Genomic DNA, 18342 nt, shown 5'->3' on the forward strand with positions numbered 1-18342 from the left:
TTTCAAGACATCCCATTGCAGGAAAAAAAGTTATAAATTGATATATTCTTTCTACAGTTCCACCTGTTGATAATGCTCATGTTGATGCTAATACGATGTACAATATTAAATTGTTTCTATATATGATAAAAATAGCCTGATATAAGCCATAAACTGTTTTTTTTAGCAGTTTCACTAATTAATTCTAATTAACTTAATCATCTAATCTCCTAATTGCACTGTTTGTCTACATAACCTGGTTCAAGTATTCATGACATTACCCCGAAGAAGGCACTTAAAGTTGCCATTAAATGCCATTAAAGTTGATTTGCAGTGAACTTGAAATATGATACATTACTGATTACTTCCTGATGACCTCATAGCTGAATAGTGTATGGAAATTATTTAGTTTGAAGTTAACAATTAAAATGGAATTTCTTTATAGGAATGGGGCATGCCTTTCATTAAATAGCAGAAAACAAATAATTCAGTCGATATTCGTTCTTGCTTCATCGTTCATATGAATGCAGATGCCACTGTATTGAGGCCATTGGACATGTTAGGATGAAACAGTCAGAGGTCACGAAGTGCAACATAGCTTCAGTGTGTAAATCAGCTAGAAAGATGTGTCCGGCATCGAGTCATTGTCTCTGACGCCTCCCAGTTAGTGAGAGTGATGAGCTCTACAGCAGTTTGACGAGTCTAACTAACCAAACTGTTTTCTGCCACTCCCAAAATATAGAATTTGTAGATAATTGGCCCTCTTTCTGGATCAAGCCTGGCCTGTTGAGGAGTGACGGACTCCATCCTAGCTGGACGGATGCTGTCATCTGATCTACGAACAGACAGAGCCCAACTCCCCTATCTCCACAATGATAGGGGAGTTGGTGCAGGCTGTTTGCCAGCCAGCTCATCTTAGCTAGCAATGAGACCGTGTCTGAGTCTCGACCTAGGTTGGGCGAAACTAAACATGGCTGTGTTAGCCTTAACAATCTCACTGGAATAAAGACCTCCTCCATTCCTGCCATTATTGAAAGAGATTGTGATACCTCACATCTCAAAATAGGGCTGATTAATGTTAGATCCCTCACTTCCAAGGCTAACTAATTAATCACTGATCATAATATTGATGTGATTGGCCTGACTGAAACATGGCTTAATAAGCCTGATGATTTTACTGTGTTAAAAATGAGGCCTCAACTCCTGGTCACACTTAGTGACCATATCCCCCATACATCCTGCATAGGCAGAGGTGTTGCTAACATTTACGATAGCAAATTTCAATTTTACAAAGTTTTTGTCTTTTGAGTTTCTAGTCATGAAATATATGCAGCCTACTCAATCACTTTTTATAGATACTGTACAGGCCCCCTGGGCCATTTACAGGGTTCCTCACTGAGTTCCCTGAAAACCTATCAAATCTTGTAGTCATGGCAGATAATATTCGGTAAACTAGCCCTAGTGGTATTGTACCATATGTACGATGTTAGCAAGCTGATTCCGACGTTAGCTTGGCTGTTGTTGATATCTGCGTTTACTCACTGTTTGTCTTGTAATTTGCATTCTTCTATTGTGCATTTCACTCATCGCCAATTGTAACTGTTTAAATTGCTTATATTTAGAAGAACTGAGGTCGGGGCATTCGTATACTTTATTTGAAATTTACTCAGAAGTATGCTGGCATTATATGGTTCACATGGCATATCACTGCCGCTGCCTGGCTACTGTAAAACATTGAACTGGAATCCCACAGTACAAACACACTGGATTATGGCATAATGTTCACTACATTACAATATTCAATATAAGTTTCTGATTTGTGAAACGCAATAATTAACATTACTATTGAAATAGTTTTCTTGTCATTTGAGGTGACAGGCAAAGGTCTCCATGCAAACCATAACATTTAATAATCATGTTTATTTTAGGCTTCATTTTAAATAAGACTAAAAAATATGTTTTGTCTATCACTATATTTTGAATGTAATTTATTTTTGGTGAAGAACATTTTCTGGCCATAGAATGCAATTCTGTGGGCAAACACAAACTACATGGCTCATTTTCTAGATCAGAAATTAAACAAATGATACCGTACATAGTGTGAAAAGACACTTGTATATCTGGGGAATATACATTTATGTCAATAAATCACTCATTTGCAGATAATGAGATGTATGATCTAAATAATTAGCTAGCTTATAACCAGTCAGTGGATTCCCAATCAGTGTGATGAGGCTGCCATTGTAACTAAGACTATCTAGCTAACTAACTAAACGTTTGGTGTTGAAAATAAATTTTTGGATGACACAAAACCTGTATAATGAATTGGCTAGCTAAAAGACTTAGCAGGAATATTTCCCAATAAGTAAGCTAGCTAGATAGACAGCCATTGTTGCTGTGGCTATCATATTTCTTATCAAATGTTGCCATATAAATAAATATACCCTTTTTGCCAAATGTACTGTGAATACAAGGGAAATTAAGGCTGGGTATTTTACGTGCACGAGCACCACAGATGTTATATAAATATTCATACACATAGCTCATATAAACAAAGACATTCTGTCGCAAGAACACATACACCCAGCCACAAGACTGACCCCCTCTATTGGTCGGATGCTCAGGATAAGGCCCTGCTGTGCACCAATGGGGCTTCTGCTCTGGCTAGAGCAAGGCCCGCCTCCAACCCTCCGACCAGTCAAGACTCCACCTACTTTATTCTATGTATAAAAATGAATGTAACTGTTGTATAAGGCCTCTTTTTCACCTGACTCCTTGCCGAGTTATGTGAACTAGGTCCGTGCACGTAAAACTGCGGGACAAGATATCTTTGACTCATTAAAACTGTCTTTTGTTACAACTGAAATCCACTCTGTCCAGCGTCCGTGATTTGGTCTCAACTCTCCAGTATTTAAACACTAACACAGACCACTCCAACCTGGATAGAATTCCACCACCCCGCCAGGTCCATTTAGAAATGAATGAATGTCTCAAATGAAATGAAAGGCCTTAAATTTCAAAAGATGTGTCTGTTCCTAAACCCCTCTAACTCGTTGTTAGACTGTTAGTCTGTGCACCTCTGTCAGAGAGAGGTGAAGTAGTGGTAGAGCTAGAGTCAGAGTTATGTTACCAGGTGACACTACTCACTGCAGCATTTGATATAACTTTGTTGAAAATATAAACACATATGTCACAGCAGAAATACTACATTGGGGAAGTCCAATTGATTATGAGATGTGGCATATACATTTTATGTGATGCATTTGGGTTGCGGGTTAACAATTGAACCTATAGACTTGACACTTAGCAGGATGAGTCAACCCAAGGTGTCAAAAACACTTCAAATTTGACATTTGGAGAAATTTGGATAAAAAACGTCTAATTCTGTAGTGAGACTTTGAGAGCTAGTTGGAAGAAATCAAAATACCTTCTATATTATTAATATAGAATAGAAGATGGGGGATGGATGTCATATGTATTTTTTGGATTCTCCCCATAATCGAGCATTTTGTTTACTACAACTGCAATCATCCTGCTGCAAGCAAGTACATGGTAACTATGGTTGTGGTAACTAAGTACATGGTTACTCTACCAAATTCAACATCCTATTCAGAGAGAAAAACTAAAAGTGGTTATGATTCTTATTCAACCACCATGCATTCATTGCCATTTTCTCCCATTTGTGTAACGAGAGCTTTTACACAGACCACTGTTATCTTGTAAAAGGTGGTGGATTTTATGCCTAAATCCCACTGTCTCCTAGCAAATGTATCAAACCAATCACAAATCTAACATAATCTAGCCCAGAGAACTAGCACGTAGCCAGTTTGCATCCAGGCACTGGACACCACAAGAGATGTTGCCCAGACTCTTACTGGTGTTGCCACTTAATGTGCCCGGTTACATTTCTGTCTTCAAGATGTTTGTGGTTGCAAAGAATTTGATGGGAAATATATAATTCTTCACATTTGAGATCAGTTTAGGTGTCACATGAGCTGGCCAGCCATGGTTGGTAGAAAAATTGTTTTGAGGGCAATGCACGCCAGCAATTTCCAGATTACATTTTGGTTGTTGAATAGCCTGCACATGGTGCAGTCCAGTTCCATGCTGTCTTTGTCTCTAGTAACTGCCTGAGGGGAGGACTGATGGTGGAGTGGGCCTATTGAGGACAGTTCTGGGAGATTCAGGATTGCATTGACATTGAAGAGGTGCAATTCTTATGACATGTGAAGGCCACCTGTCTTTATTACATTTCTTGTCAATGAGTGTCAGGTTGTGTTGGTTGATTTTAGTGAACACCTGCACGTCATGTGTGGTGTCATCCTCCCCATACACCATAATGTAATGAAGTCAACACATAAGGCAACTCCAGGGCAGACAGCCAGGATGGTGGACATGAGTGTCTGGAAGAAGCAATGTGCCAGCTCAACCCGAACAGGAACCTCCCAATATGCATTCCAAATGCAATCAGCCAGTGGAAGGTCATGTTGAATCCAGGCAGATGTATTGGACTAGCAATGAATCAATGTTCACTTCTAAATGATGAGGTGACTTTAGAGCCCAATCTGGAGGTGCAGTAGGGACCAAGTTGTAGAGCTAGGGAGAGGGTGTCAGAAGCCAGGGTTGGATTCTCTTTCCTTTCATTGATCCTCAGAGAGGCTTGTGACTTGGAATGGTTGGTGTTGCCTTTTTACATATCCAGACAAAGGTGTTTGAGTGTGCATATGGTGGGCATGTTTAACATAATTACAGTATGTTTTTCTTTCTTTTTACTATTTACTACATTGATGTCTTCACTACTATTGTACAAACTATGAAATAACACATACGGAATCATGGAGTGACCAAAAGTCTTAAACAAATCAAAATATATTTAGAAAGTCTTCAAAGTAGCCACCTTTGTGATGTTGTGACAAGGTAGGGGCGATATACAGAATATTTACCTATTTGGTAAAAGACCAAGTCCATATTATGGCAAGAACAGCTCAAATAAGCAAAGAGAAACGACATGAGGTCGTAAAACCATCAAGTGCTATGATTGAAACTGTCTCTCAAGAGGATCGCCACAAGAAAGGAAGACCCAGAGTTACCTCTGCTGAAGAGGATAAGTTCATTAGAGTTCCCTGCACCTCAGATTGCAGCCCAAATAAATGCTTCCACAGAGTTCAAGTAAACAGACACATCTCAACATCAACTCTTCAGAGGAGACTTTGTGAATCAGGCCTTCATGGTTGAATTGCTGCAAAGGAACCACTACTAAAGGACACCAATAATAAATAAGAAGATAATAATGAAGCTGGTTGAGAGAATGCCAAGAGTGTGCAAAGCTTTCAAGGCTAATTTGTATATTTTGTATATTCTTTGTATATTCATTTGGAATTTGGGTAGGATGATAGTTTGTTTGATATTAACTGTGGGGGGTTGGCATTAATTATGGACTAGGGTACCCCAGCAGGGAGCAGAGAGTGGACAGAACCTGTGAGGGTGACCTCCAGTTACTTAGAGAAGTTAGTTAGTGTAGATAGGTCTTAGACTATGACTAAGAAGCATTGGTTGTGGGTCATAGCACACTCATATACATTTGAAGATGATCCCTGGGTTTGAGATGGACAGTTAAAGGTTGCAGAGGAGGTGGAGCTGATTAAGCATGGTGCTCAAAGACCACTATCTCACAGTCACCGTAAACAATCACATACAGGAGGTTTTACCATTCTAAGGTGCCACTTGTTTTAATATAAAATATATTTTGATTTTTTAACACCTTTGGCCACTACATGATTCCATAGGTGTTATTTCATAGTTTTGATGTCTTCACTATTTTTCTACAATGTAGATAATAGTACAAATAAAGAAAAACCCTTGAATGAGTAGGTACTTACTGTATATTAATATTATTGTCACTGCATGGTTGGAAAGATTGTCACTGTTTCTTCTTCTAATTGTGTTATTGACTGTACGCTTGTTGATTCCATGTGTTCACAGCTTTCACAAACAACTGGTTCTCCAGGAGGCACTGGAGGACTTGTTAGGACATGACGACATACTCTTGAGCAGAACTGGAGAAAACAAGGATTTTTGTTGAAGTAGTCAAACACAAACCGATTCAGCAGGTCATGAAATGTATCATTGGCCAGGGCCTAGAACACCAGAAACTCATAGTGTTGAAGGCTGTCTTCTACAAATTTTCTTCCCGTATCCGAACTAGGTGGTAGGTGTTCCAAAGGTCGATATTTAGAAAAGATGGTTGCCCCCTGGAATGGTTCAAAAGCCGAGGAGAGGAGTGGTAAAGGGTAACTATTCTTTACAGTGATGTCATTGAGGCCCCGGTAGTCAGTACATAGACGCAGGATCTTGTCCTTCTTTTCCACAAAGAATATACCTGTGCTGGCAGGGGAGAAAGAAGGATGAATGCTCCCAGCAGCCAGAGAGTCCTCAGTGTACTCCTCCATGGCCTTGGTCTCAGGGCCAGACAGGGAATATAGCTGCCTACAAGGCGGTGTGGTGCCCGTGAGGAGGTCAATGGCGCAATCGTAGAGACAATGTGGAGAAAGGCATGTGGCGCGAGTCTTACTGAAAACTGCCAGGAGGTCCTGGTTCTCCGCGGGTACGGCAGAGAAATCCGAGGCTTTTCCAGAGCCTGCACGAGGATGTCCCGCTGCAGGTTGTTCTGCATTAAGGCAATGCTAGGTGCGTACATGGGAATGGAGAGGAGTTGTGTGGAGATACCCACCTCAGATGCTAGAGTAGCAGCCTCGTCAGCCCCAGAGTCAATGTTCACCTGCAGAGAAACAGCAGGGAGTTAGAAGTTAGAACTCCCGCTATGGTACACCAGCGTACTCGTACCTACAGTGGTTTGTCCTTTGAAAGTTGCACTGTACTGCGGCAGTGTACTGCGCAGCTTGCATGTTGCCACAGATATCTATGGACGTTATTTAAGTGTGAACCACTGGTACCATTAATGCCAGTGCTAGTTTGACCACCAGAGGGCATCTTTCAGAAGTGTTTGATAGCCTTCAATATAGTGGCTGTACTATAGAGAATGCAGGCACGTCGGAGAACCGGGAGTAGGCTGTTCTTGTAAATAAGAATTTGCTCTTAACTGATTCCATGTGTGTTATTTCATCGTTATGATATCTTCACTATTATTCTGCAATGAAGACAGTGAAAATAAAGAAAAACCCTGGAACCCTGGAATGTGTGTCCAAACTTTTGACTGGTACTTGCTTAATTAATTTGATTAATATTTTAGGGTTTCTATTCCAAGAAAAACAAAAACACTCTGGGTTTCCGTTAGGATGGGAAAATATGGTGCTGTACAACGCGTTGGTTGGGCTATTAAGTTAAAGAATCCCTGTGTCGCGTGGGCACGCAGGAGACCAGGGTTCAATTCCCCGACGGGGAGGAGTAGGCTGTGCTTATAAATAAGAATTTGTTCTTAAATGACTTGCCTAATTGAATAAAGCTTACACTGAGAACCTAACATTTCTACACACAAATTGTGTAAATGTAGTCTAACCAATACCCAAATGGAGATTAGTGAAAATAAAAATCTAATTGCTTGTCTCAGAGCGCTAAAATAGTTGTACCACTATTGCTTCAAATCCTATTGCTTCTAACTTCAAATCAAAATCAAAGAAAATTGTATTTAGTCACATGTTCCGAATTACAACAGGGATTTAGAAAATGTTTCACATTTATTGAAAATGATTCACACCTGAGTCAATACTTTGTATATCACCTTTGGCAGCGATTACATCTGTGAGACTTTCTGGCCCATTATTCTTTAAAAAACTATTCTCCCAAGCACTGTCAGTTTGTTGTTGCATAGATTTTCAAGTAGATTTAAGTCAAAACTGTAACTCCGCCACTCAGTAACCTTCACTGTTTTCTTGGAAAGGAACTCCAGTGTAGATCTGGCCTTGTGTTTTAGGTTTTTGTCCTGCTGAAAAGTGAATTGTGACCCAATTCAAGAAGCTATGTGTATGTTGCAAGGCACAACGTCACAGTAGAGACATTTGAACGTATTTTTTTTTTTTTTCAAAATGCGGTTTTTGGCAGAAATGCCTTCTCAAACATTTGAACTTTCATGTGCCTTAATATCACACTTGTATGCCATCTGTAAATACGAATACAATTCTTAAATACGAGTTAGCGGGGTTGCCACTTTTCCCATGGCTGAACCAAATGGGCTCATAATTATATTTTTCTTTATTCATATTTACAGTTGGCAAACACATTTGTAATTAAGGCACATAAAAGTTACATGTTCCAGAAGGCATTTCTGCCAAAAAGCACATTTTGATAAAAATAACTAAAGTTTAATTTAAAATGGCTCTTCTATGAAATAGTGATGCGCAACATATGCCTAGTTTCCTCAAACGGGTCACATATGTACTTTTAACAATGAAAATGTTCATCATTTGGTAATCAACTTCCAGGGTCCCTTTGAGAGCTGTACTCTGGACAAAGCTTTTCAACTTCTTCTACAGTTGGCAGAGGTTCTAATGTAGTGTGTAGAAATAAAGCCAGCCCACTGGCAATGGAATCAGTTATTTCCCAGTCATGAATTAATGCATGAACCAATCACTGCATTCAGTAACTGGGTTGTTCAAACGGACCTTTTCTGAATGGTTAGTTCTTGTTGTGTATTTGTGTATTGGGTTACATAGTTTTGGTTGTTTATTTCAAGCAAGCTCACATAACCACAATGTAAATGTTTCTGATGATCTCCAAATAAAATATGTTATCAATGTCAAGGCTCTTGATTTTCCAGAAGAAGAACTCCTTGGCTTTGTATGCTCTCAGCTCCAGCAAGGTAAATTTGCTCTATATAGCAAGAGGCCCATGTTCTCGCATATTTGGTGATAGTTGGTGATAAAGATGTTTACCTAAACCAGTGAGTATTGCTAACAAAACCTTTTCCAGACTACTACATTTTAAAATTATTATCATGGTAGGTAGGGGGGAAGTTGTTCATCAGTTAATGTTCTCTAATCATAGGAAAGCTGCTGCAAATATAGGCCATTTACATTTGAGAACCTGTAGCTGCAGGTATTTTTACAGGCCAGCCTCTTAAACATGCAAATAAAACTTTAAAGGCCTGCTCCAGGCAGCAATCCAGGTTTCCTCACTCGCTCCGAGTGAGGAAAAAAAATATTAAAAAAGTTATATTGTAGTACTATTTGCAGGGGAGGGAATTAAACCTGGATTGCTGGGGTGAAAAGCAAATACATGTTTTATATTTAAATAATAATCATTAAAGCAGAAGCTAGACGATTATCTATTATTATAATTTGTTTGTACTCATTGCTCCAAAAGGATTGACTTACTTGGTGGGAATTGTAACGTGGCTTAAATAGCAAGGATTCTAATGGGAAAGCACATCTCTGTGCTTTGACTTCTCAGCCCCATCACACGTCTGGGCTGAGCGAAATGTGAAATGTGGCATCTGACTAAATGGAGAATCCCCATGCTGTTGCTCCCAATTTTTTATTTATTTTATTTTTACATAATGTAAAGAATCATCAAAGAGAAATGTGAAAATGGTCTGAACAGCCTCTTGGCTCCTTCCCAATTTGGAGGACAGCACAGTGTTGAGCCAAATGGCATCGTCCAGGGAACTGACTGCGCATTCCAGCCCTTCCCGCCACTAACTTGAATCTCGAAATTTAGTTGAACCACTCAAATTATCTTTAGATTCTAACTTGCTGCAACTCAGGTTCGTGCCGCTTGCCTATTGAACAGTTACTCTTGTCGTCATTTGACCTTTAAACGGTAGTCTTTTTTTTTCGCGAGTACACGCCCTCCAAAGACAGGAGATAACAACTTTGACACTCCCCTCTACCGGGACACTGGAAACGGAGACCAATACTCTGTGATTGAGTGAGTTCCCATTAAAATACAAAGAGGATTTTCATTCATCCTGTGATGAAATAAAACACTTTTAAAGCTATATTAAACCGATTAAAAATAGAGATCACATAAAAAAAGGTGAGAAGGTATAACATAAGACATGTTGTCTTATCGATCTAAGTTTTATTATCCAAGCGATACATAGGCGACGGGCAGAGTAGCGGGGCTAAGTTGACTAAAAATAAATACCAAATCATATAGAGACTGGTAGTACTAGTGCTTAATAACAACTCAATGATCAGTTAGTGGTGAAACAAAGAGTCTAGAGGATAAACGTGGGGTTCACACATCCCAGCTAGAGCTAGACCGTTGAGAGTGACAAGGCAAAAGAGAGGCAGAGCGAGATAACCTGAAGTATCTATAGTGCCCTGTCCAATCCAGGGAACGGGACGCTAAAACCACCTCTAGCAGCCCGCTGCCGGCCAAAGGGCGGGGCTGAAGGTTTCGTAATCGCGACAAGGGTTTGTGCTCGTGTAGCCGGTGCTATACTACACCGCTGTAACTCTGCGTTGTGTGTGGTTGATAGAGACCATAAACGTGGACTTTGGAGATCAGGTAGTTTTAATCAAGCAGAACTGACTCTCTGCATCTTGCATCTGCATCCAAAAGGAAATAAAACATTTGTAGAGCACATCTGTTCTGAGAATCGTCGCCTCTTTCTCTCTCAGTGCATCAAAATGATTTTCGGAATACAAAAATTAATACACTCTCTCCTTATTATACATAACATATTTTACATTGATAAAACCACATACCTGCATCCAAAAGGAAATAAAACATTTGTAGAGCACATCTGTTCTGAGAATCGTCGCCTCTTTCTACAACAGATGCACAATAGGAGGGACTGGGATCATTCGAGGAGCTAGCCATCGTTCACACATACAATAGCCTGCTAATACCTTAGCTAGCTATTAACCACATGTTGAATTCAGAATGTTGATATCATCCTAAAAAGTACAATTACAAGTGCATCTTAACAATACCATCCACTTATGAGTAACCTCTAAATATACATCATTATTCATGAACAAAACATTGTGTGCATGACTTTGTACTTAAAAGAATCAAACTTTTCTGAAGACAGAAAAAGCGTGCCTACCTCTCTCAGTGCATCAAAATGATTTGAGCACGAGCACGCCGGGCAAAACGCAAGTACACACTCCCCTTCTCCCAGGATGCAGGCATGCATAACAAATCAACACAACATATTGATATATGAACCTGGTGAAATTCACATAGTACTTTAACAACTGTTACACTCGCTGCTCACTAGCAAGCAAACAGGGTGCGTCCTAAGGATATTAGACAATGTTCCCATTTAGGTCCCTTTTAGGGTTATCCCACTGACGTACTGAGAACTTTCTAGGAACTTTAAAACATTACATTAACCTCAGGACCATAAGGGGATGTTTAAGTACAGGTTCCGATTTGGTTGCAGTATAGCGTTACTAAAAGGTATTTTAATGTCCAGTAGGGGAAGTTACAAATAGGTTCCTATTTGGTTCTTATAGGATGTTATCTTTGAGACATTTACAAAAAGTCCAGTACAGGTCCTGGTGTACTACCAACAGAAAGTTACAATAAGTTACAATAATAATATTTGAATATAAGGGAATGACCTTGTTTGGCTCTGACAGGATGTTCTCGTAATGACATCCATAACCACACAGCGATGTTCTATATTTATATATATATATATATTCTATATATTTCTGCCACAAGAACGTTACGTCATGGTCCCCAAAAGGGGTTTGTGTAGTTCCCGGGAAATTCTGGGTTGTCATGTTAAATATTTTTGGGACGTTCTCGAATATTTGGTGTGTTAAATGATGATCACATTTTGTAAATAGTAGATCTTTAGGAATACACTGTTTGTACATATTTATAAATACTTCTTCTTTTTTTTGTATTTTGTGTTCTCTGGAGGATTTTTGTCTAGTTCTATGTAATTTAGAGGAGCATTTACATCGGTGTCCATTATCTTAATGAGTAATGAATGTTTGCAGGTCTTCATCTCATCACTTCTTCATTGGTGTTACTTGGACACCAGGTGAGGACCATGTCAGGACTTTTTAAGACTGTTTTCGGGATATATATTTTAACAGTCGTTAGGAAAATTTGGAGCATTAGGAATACCAGAAAAATATATTTTTAAAATTGAAATAAAGCCTATATGAATCCTATTAACTTTGGAAGCACATCTCCTGAAGAAGATATAACTTTTACTTTCTTTCTGTGCCCCCAAATGTTTGCATATACTGATACAATTACCAGGATGTAGGGCTGCAAGATATGGGCAATTGTTTTTAATACCAAATATTGCAATTTGACTTATGATATACACATATACTCTGAGTGTAGAAAACATTAGGAACTTTCCTAATATTGAGTTCCCTGTTGCCCTCAGAACAGCCTCAATTCCTTGGGGAATGGACTCTACGAGGTCTCGATAGCATCCACAGGAATGGTGGCCCATGTTGACTCCAATGCGTCCCACAGTTGTATCAAGTTGGCTGGATGTCCTTTGTGGGTGGTGGACCATTCTTGATACACACAGGAAACTGTTGAGCGGGAAAAACCCAGCAGCGTTGCAGTTCTTGACACACTCAAACCAGTGCGCAGGCACCTACTACCATACCCTGTTCAAGGACACTTAAAAATGTTGCCTTGCCCATTCACCGTGTGGATGGCACACATACACAATCCATGTATCAATTGTCTCAAAAGCCTTTAAAATCCTTCTCTAACCTGTCTCCTTCCCTTTATCTACACAGATAACAAGTGACATCAATAAGGGATCATAGCGTTCACCTGGATTCGACTGTCATGGAAAAATCTGGTTTTCCCAATGTTTTGTACACTCAGTGTAAATATAACGATTATTCAAATTATATGGTTGGTGTTGTTTGGCATGACAACAAATGAAATAGCCAGGTAGAATTTATGACAGGTTGGGGAACCAATGTGTTGGTCAGTGTTTCCCAGGGGACCCGAAATCACATTTGAATAGATGTTGCATTTAGACAAATATTTCAGAATAGGCTAATTGATACAGAACATGTAATTGCAGAAAAAACATGCTGATCTACACTACCTTTGAATATAGCTAAATGGCATTACGGTTAACATTATTTTTGGGCACATGCAAGCTTCCTTAGACTAACTAACTTGCGTTTTGCACAGAGCAAGATACACAAGCTAATACAAGCTAGATACACAAGCTAATAGAGAAAACATATGGATTCATATTTAGAAACAACGTGGAGGAAATATATTTCCGAAGAACAGAATATCATACTCTGAGTTATCCATAAATTAGGGTCTGATCTGGCTATGCCATATGGATGTGGGCTATACTAGTTTATTTAACAGCCAAGATTTGGTTAGAATTCCTTGGCATTATTTTATAGTATGAAAAATACAATTGAACATGTGCAGGGGTGTGTAGGGGACATCTGAGAATGGTACAGACTTTTGTGGGGCTGGAGAAAGATCAGCATACTCCAAATCCAGAGGTTGTGAACTCACAACCTCTGGATTTGGAGTATGCTGACCTTTCTGCAGCTCCAAAAAAGTCAGAACCGTTCTCAGAAGTTCCCTACACATCTCTACACTTAGCAAAAGCTTGCCATCGGCACTGCTATTTCAGTTGTCAGGATGACTATTCTCTCATCATTAATTTGACTTATTTCAGCAATTTGGAGATTTTGTATAGCTGTCTTATGTTGGTGTGGCACATTGCTCTGTAATTATTTTACTACTATTATCATTATGATAAAATACTTTTTATTGAGTGCATTTTTAACAGAGCTAAGATTTTCTTTGAAGTGCAAAGTGTAGCTTACAGCAGTCATTGCGGTGAACCAAGATCTTGTGAGTAATACTTACTATTCGGAGAACGTCCTAAATTTATCCTCAGGGGCGTCCCAGGAACAAACCGGGAAGTAGACAAAACCTCCACAAGACCATGACACAACATCCTGGCGACTTTAGGCAACCATTTCATGACGTCCTAACGACACATTTTTGTTTTTATTGTATGAAACCATGCCACTAGGAGCAGGGTGAGTCTCTCACTTGTGAACGAGTTAGCAGAGTAAATCATAAATCATATTATTTCATCTAACATCTAACCTCTTTCTTTCTAGGAACATGAGGGGCCACCAGGACAAAAGGTAGCATTGATTTAATCTTCTATAACCATTTCTAAACCAGCAAATTTTCTCCCATAGGTAAATTGGATTGGAAAATAATGTATTCAGATATTTGTTTCCTTATCTTGTAAGCAGTCTATAGACTGCTCTTAATCTCTCATTGACAGATTCTGCACATAATCTGAAGAATCTGTCGTGACGGGATGGAAATAACAAGGAGTAGTAGTTCCGGTGTTAAAATTTTCGTCACTCACTGATTATTTGGAAGTACCAGGATTGTACGAAGGCAGTGCTTTGACTGCTTCACGCATGTGCTAAAATTAGCTTTGGCTGACAGTTTCCATTTGCGAGGGTGGAGATATCACATACCGGAACACCCAATTTGGATCACGTATGGACCCAGAAATTAATCACACAGCTGTCAAGCATGTGCGTACTGTGGTGAAGTCAGGTGCAGGAGAACAGAGAATTGTGAACAGGAGCAAACTTTATTAATGCAGGAGAGATATACAGATGGACGCAGCCGCTTCAAAAACCTCCTCCAGCCAACAAGGTAAAGTGTAAAGCACGCACAAATGTCACACAACATAAATGTATAGCAATTACAAATAAGCTTTGTGAAAACACACAGAAAATAACAAATGCTTAGCTTAGTGCGTACAACACGTAACACACAAAATAATTACACACAAAGACATGTAATGTAATGTAATGTGATTAGGGAATGCAAACCAGGTGTGAATTGGAACAAGACAAAACCAATGGAAAATTGAAGAATGGAGTGGCGATGGCTAGAAAGCCGGTGACGTTGACCGCCGAACGCTGCCCGAACAAGGAGAGGTGCCGACTTCGGCAGAAGCCATGACAGTACCCCCCCTTGACGTGAGTCTCCAGCGGCGTGCCGACACCGGCCTCGGGGATGAGCCGAGCATCTCTCCTCCGGACCGTGCCCCTCCCACTCTACAAGATACTGAAGACCCCCTTCCCGACGCCTCGAATCCAAGATGGATCGGACGAAGTACGCCAGAGGTACCTCCCTTATCTCAGACTCCTGGAGCGGACCGACCACCACCGGCCTGAGGAGAGACACATGGAACGAGGGGTTAATATGGTAATCAGTGTGAAGCTGTAACCTGTAACATAACTCGTTCACTCTCCTCAGGGCAGGCGAACACCGGGGCTACACTGCGGTGACGGTCCGTGCTTGGTCTTTTGACGTAGCGAGCCCCACTGAAGGTGACCATGGGCGACCTCCCATGTTTCTTCCGTGCGTCTGAAACAAGCAACAAGCAGGAGCCTCAGTCTGACTCTGATGCCACGGTACCAGAACCGGCTGGTACCCCAATACACACTGAAAGGGGGAAAGGTTAGTGGAGGAGTGGCAGAGCCATCTCTGCCCAGGGTACGAACGCCGCCCACTCCCCCGGCTGGTCCTGGCAATAGGACCGCTGAAACCGTCCCACAATGATCCACAATGACCAGGATCGTGGTGTTACCCTGCGAAAGAGGAAGATCCGTCAGAAAATCCACCGACAGGTGTGACCAAGGCTGTTGTGGAACGGGTAAGGGATGTAGCTTACCTCTGGGCAGGTGTCTAGGAACCTTACACTGGGCGCACACACCGAGCAGGAGGAAACATAAACCCTCACGTCACTTGGCCAAGGTGGGACACCTGTACTTCCCAGTCAGACAGCGCACCCACCGATCCCCGGATGACCTGAGGAAGGAGATGTGTAGATCAACTGGTCACGGACAGCAGACGGAACGTACCAACGACCACTGGAGTGGAGCGGGCTCAGTACGCAACGCCTGCTCTATGTCCGTGTCAAAACCGGCGCTACCAGGAAGGAGGCCGGGAGAATGGGAGTCTGTTCCATGGGCCGCTCCTCAGTGTCATACAACCGGGACAGTGCGTCTGCCTTTACATTCTGGGAACCAGGTCTGTAAGGACAGGGTAAACACAAAACGGGTGAAGAATATGGCCCACCTTGCCTGACGAGGATTCAGTCTCCTCGCTGTCCGGATGTACTTCAGGTTGCTGCGGTGGTCAGTCCAGATGGGACTGAAGGGTCCAGATGGGACAGAAGGGTGTTTAGCCCCCTCAAGCCAATGTCTCCATGCCTTCAAAAGCCAACAGCTCCAGGTCCCCCACATCATAGTTCCGCTCCGCCGGGCTGAGCTTCTTTGAGAAGAAAGCACAGGGGTTGAGCTTTGGTGGCTAGCCCGAGCGCTGGCCAAAAGCCCAGATAAATCTCCAGTAGTAATTGGCAAACCCTAAAAATCGCTGCACCTCCTTTACCGTGGTGGGAGTCGGCCAATTTCGCACGGCTGCAATGCGGTCACTCTCCATCTCCACCCCTGATGTGGAAATGCGATAACCTCAGAAGGAGACGGCCTGCTGAAAGAACAGGCATTTCTTAGCCTTTGACGTACAGGTCATGCTCCATTCACCTTTATTTAACCTGGTAGGCTAGTTGAGAACAAGTTCTCATTTGCAACTACGACCTAGCCAAGATAAAGCATTGCAATTCTACACATACAACAACACAGAGTTACACATGGAATAAACAATAATACAGTAGAACAAAATAAAACAAATGTCTATATACAGTGAGTGCAAATGAGGTAAGTTAAGGAAATAAATAGGCCATGGTGGCGAAGTAACTACAATATAGCAATTGAACACTAGAATGGTAGATCGGCAGAAGATGAATGTGTGGCGACGAGTATGAAGCGAGGGCCAACCAACGAGAGCGTACAGGTCGCAATGGTGGGTAGTGTATGGGGCTTTGGTGACAAAACGGATGGCACTGTGATAGACTCATCCAGTTTGTTGAGTGGAGTGTTAGAGGCTATTTTATAGATGACATCACCAAAGTCGAGGATCGGTAGGATGGTCAGTTTTACGAGGGTATGTTTGGCAGCATGAGTGAAGGATGCTTTGTTGAGATATAGGAAGCCGATTCTAGATTTAATTTTGAATCTTATCCTCTCTCTAGGATTATGTGGTACTCTAGCGTCCCGTCCCACCTGGTCAAAAGCCAGGGAAAATGCAGCACCAAATTCAAATAAATTACTATAAATATCAAACTTTCATTAAATCACACATGCAAGATGGACGAACGAAGTACGCCAGAGGCAATCATTTGTGAAACCAAGGCTGTCGAGTCTGCAATAAGAATGTTGTGATTGACAGAGTCAAAAGCCTTGGCCAGGTCGATGAATACGGCTGCACAGTAATGTCTCTTATTGATGGCGGTTATGATGTGGTGTAGGACCTTGAGCATGCCTGAGGTGCAACCATGATCAGCTCTGAAACCAGATTGCGGAGAAGGTACGGTGGGATTCGAAATGGTCGGTATTCTGTTTGTTAACTTGGCTTTCGAAGACCTTAGAAAGACATGTAGGATAGATATAGGTCTGTAGCAGAGCGGGTCTAGAGTGTCACCCCATTTGAAGAGGGGGATGACCGCGGCAGCTTTCCAATCTTTGGGAATCTCAGGAGAGGTTGAACAGGCTAGTAATAGGGGTTGCAAAAAATCTGGGCAGATAATTTTAGAAAAAGAGGGTCTAGATTGTCTAGCCCAGCTGATTTGTATGGGTCCAGATTATGCAGCTCTTTCGGAACATCAGCTATCTGGATTTGGGTGAAGGAGAGATTGTGGGGGCTATGGCGGGTTGCTGTGGAGAGTGCCGGGCAGTTGACCGGGGTGGGGGTAGCCAGGTGGAAAGCATGGCCAGCCGTAGAGAAATGCTTATTGAAATTTTCAATTATAGTGGATGTATATCGGTGGTAAAAGTGTTTCCTAGCCTCAGAGCAGTGGGCAGCTCAGAGGAGGTGCTCTTATTCTCCATGGACTTTACAGTGTCCCAGAACTTTTTTGAGTTAGTACTACAGGATGCAGATTTCTGTTTTGAAAATGCTAGCCTTAGCTTTTCTAACTGCCTGTGTATATTTGTTCCTAACTTCCCTGAAAAGTTGCATATCACGGGGGCTATTCAATGCTAATGCAGGATGTTTTTGGCTGGTCAAGGGCAGACAGGTCTGGAGTGAACCAAGGACTATATCTATTCCTAGTTAAAAAAAAAAAATGAATTGGGCATGCTTATTTAAGATGGTGAGGAAGGCACTTTGAAAGAATAGCCAGGCATCATCTACTGACGGGATGAGGTCAATGTCATTCCAGGATACCCCGGCCTGGTCGATTAGAAAGGCCTGCTCGCAGAAGTGTTTTAGGGAGCGTTTGACAGTGCAGGCATGGTCAGCAGGCATGGTCGTTTGGTCGCAGACCCATTA

The 18342-nt window shown here is 41.4% G+C and overlaps 1 long non-coding RNA gene across 1 annotated transcript; it reads right to left on the minus strand.

Annotated features, from left to right (window-relative positions):
• Positions 1-14095: 14095 nt before the first annotated feature.
• Positions 14096-16413, minus strand: LOC118942785. Its single transcript, XR_005038437.1, has 3 exons — positions 16033-16413; positions 15626-15762; positions 14096-15542 (listed from the first exon to the last, which is right to left on the minus strand). It is a non-coding gene; the product is annotated as an uncharacterized LOC118942785 (long non-coding RNA).
• Positions 16414-18342: the final 1929 nt, after the last annotated feature.

Source organism: Oncorhynchus mykiss, chromosome 21, assembly GCF_013265735.2.
Source record: "Oncorhynchus mykiss isolate Arlee chromosome 21, USDA_OmykA_1.1, whole genome shotgun sequence".
NCBI classification, from domain to species: domain Eukaryota; kingdom Metazoa; phylum Chordata; class Actinopteri; order Salmoniformes; family Salmonidae; genus Oncorhynchus; species Oncorhynchus mykiss.